The sequence below is a fragment of the Vombatus ursinus genome, unplaced genomic scaffold (assembly GCF_900497805.2).
Source record: "Vombatus ursinus unplaced genomic scaffold, bare-nosed wombat genome assembly UNPS02012709.1, whole genome shotgun sequence".
Lineage (NCBI taxonomy): Eukaryota > Metazoa > Chordata > Mammalia > Diprotodontia > Vombatidae > Vombatus > Vombatus ursinus.
In genome coordinates, this window is record NW_020952487.1 from 1,402,673 (window position 1) to 1,405,281 (window position 2,609).

Consider the following 2,609-nt stretch of genomic DNA (forward strand, 5'->3'; position numbering starts at 1 on the left):
ATTGATTTGGAGGTTCTATTTTTCATGGCAGGGATAGTTAATGAGACAGAAGCTTTTATCCTATTCCTCCTCCAGGGGGTGTGATACTTGACCCTAAATCAATTTGAATCTCTTCTATCTGTATTCCAGGGATAACTCAAGAGATGACATTAAAAAAATTGTGTCTTAGCTTTATATTTATTCTGTTATTTTATCCAAGATGAAACCCATCTTTGTTGGTAATGAACATTTCTGATTGAATACCTAGAAAATGGTGAGTTTTTTTTTTGAAGAGTGTCCTTGAGAGAGACCATGAGACCTAAGTTATAGACCTGAGGGCTTTGCTTGAATTTTGTAAATCTATGCAGAAGTATATCAGTGGTATGCTAGTAGATGCTTAATGACCAGCTCCCCAAAATGCAGACACACTTTTAAGTTTAAGCTGCACTATTAACATTTTCTCTATCATTTTCTTAAGTACAGAAATCAGTAAAATAATAAATCAAGCCCTAATATGTAGCATTTGTCCAGGGTATAAATGCTAATACTGAAAATTCAACAATCATCTTTAACAAACTGGTTCAAGCTAGCTCCAGCCTACCTTTGTGTGTAAATGTGATTTCTTCCCTCAAAACCCAAACTATGAGAAAATATTCAATTTCACAACTGTGTGTAAATAGATTTTCAAAAGGTAGATATAATGGGTATCATGGGCCTTTATAACATTTAAAGAAAGACTCATGAACTTTAACTTTCTATCTACTTTTTCATCCAAAGAGAGATCTTATATCCTATTCTAAGATTTTTTTTTCTTTTTGTGGAAAACAAAGAATTACAGGTTGAGGATATTAAGTGTATTTTTTTAACACTTCAAGGTGTATCTCCTTGTTGTTGGTGTATGACAAGTTATTGGAGTGGGTTAAATCCATTTTATTTTCTTTTTACTATCATCACAGAGAAAAAAGTCCTGTTCTTGTGAGAGCCAGAAAACTAGTGTTACTCTTTTGCAACCTAGTACAGGTTATGTGTCTTTTAGAACACACTTTAGAACACAGTACAACTGAAATTCCATGCTGAGAGAACACCACTGGGGGCTCTGGAGGACTTTGTAACAGTGTGGTCCCTTGGGATGGCTAGTTCTTCAGGTTATATGTTTCTCAGTTATAATTACAGTTTTAAAAGGTATTTCAGGTTCTAATCTTCTTGTACTAATAATGTGAGCTTCTCAAGGACAGGTGATTGCTTTCTTTAGATAATACCCAGGAAAGTTGTTCTGTATGTAATGAATGCTTAAAGATTACAAAAAAACCCCCACAAAACCCCCAAATAAATAAATAGATAGGCAAATAAATAATAGTAATAATGATAATAGCATTTATACAGTGCTTATATGTATCAGGCACTATGTTAAGTGCTTTCCATTCATTATCTCATTTGATTCTCACAACAACTCTGGGGGGTGATGGTGGTGGTGGTGGTGGTACTATTGTCCCCATTTTACAGATGAGGAAATTGGGGCAAACAGTGGTTAAGTGATTTGTGAGGGGTCACCTAGCTATTAAATGTCTAGGCTGGAATTGAACTCTGTTACCAACCCCAGTCTCAGTTTTCTATCCACTGATCCACCTAGTTGTTTGTATTTAAAAGATTTTAAAACACTTGTTATCTTGGTTACACCTTCTTGGTTATGGCACTGGACAAATTAGACATTTCCATTCCATGGAAAAGACAATGTCCAGTAGATAAGTGGTGAATGGATATGAACTGTTTCCAAAAGAATTCCTAGCTTAAAATGACTTTTTGAAAACAGTCAATTCAACTTAATGAATATTTATTAAATGTCAACTAATGTGGTAGGCCTTGGGGATGTAAGAACAAACTCTAAACAGTCCCTGTCCTCAAAGAGCTTACGTTCTTTTGGAGGGAATCAATATGCATGTATTAAATTGTGTGCAACATATGAACAATTTAATGTTTGGGGGGAGGGCACACTAACAGGGGAGTTAATGGTGTAGTTAACAAATTGACAATGGGCACAATAGGGATTGAAGAGGACACATTGGAAAGGTAGAGTAGAATGGCATAGGGACGTAGGAGGGATAAATTTATATGATTTGGTATGAAGGATTAGAAAGTATTGGCCAAGGAAGGAAACTTAGTTTTCGGCAATCTAGATGATTAGGCAACAGATCATTACTATTTGCACAGTGGCCATGGTAATAAGGATTTATTTATTGTTCTCTTGACAAGAGTTGGAAAGCAGAGTGAGAGAGAGAAGTAACACATTCTACAGTAACACAGATGAGTCTTTGGGCTCTGCCTTTTGATCAATGAATGGGTCCTGTGTAGTCTTAGGGTGATATGTGTTATTGAAAGGGAAGGTATTTGCGAAATTCACCTTCCAGTACTCAGGCAGGCCAGTTCTTTCCCAGGGCTCATTCTAGTGTTGAATAGATTATTTTCCCCCAAATTGGAACTCTCAGGAGGATTTTTAGTTTAAGATTGGCAGCCATTGTAAAGGGGGAAGGTGGCAGAGCAGATCACAAATCCCTGGTCTTACCTAATAGCAATGGTAGTGGAATCTTGGAGCCTGGTTGAAAAATAACCAGTTTCTTAAGATAAGTCAAATG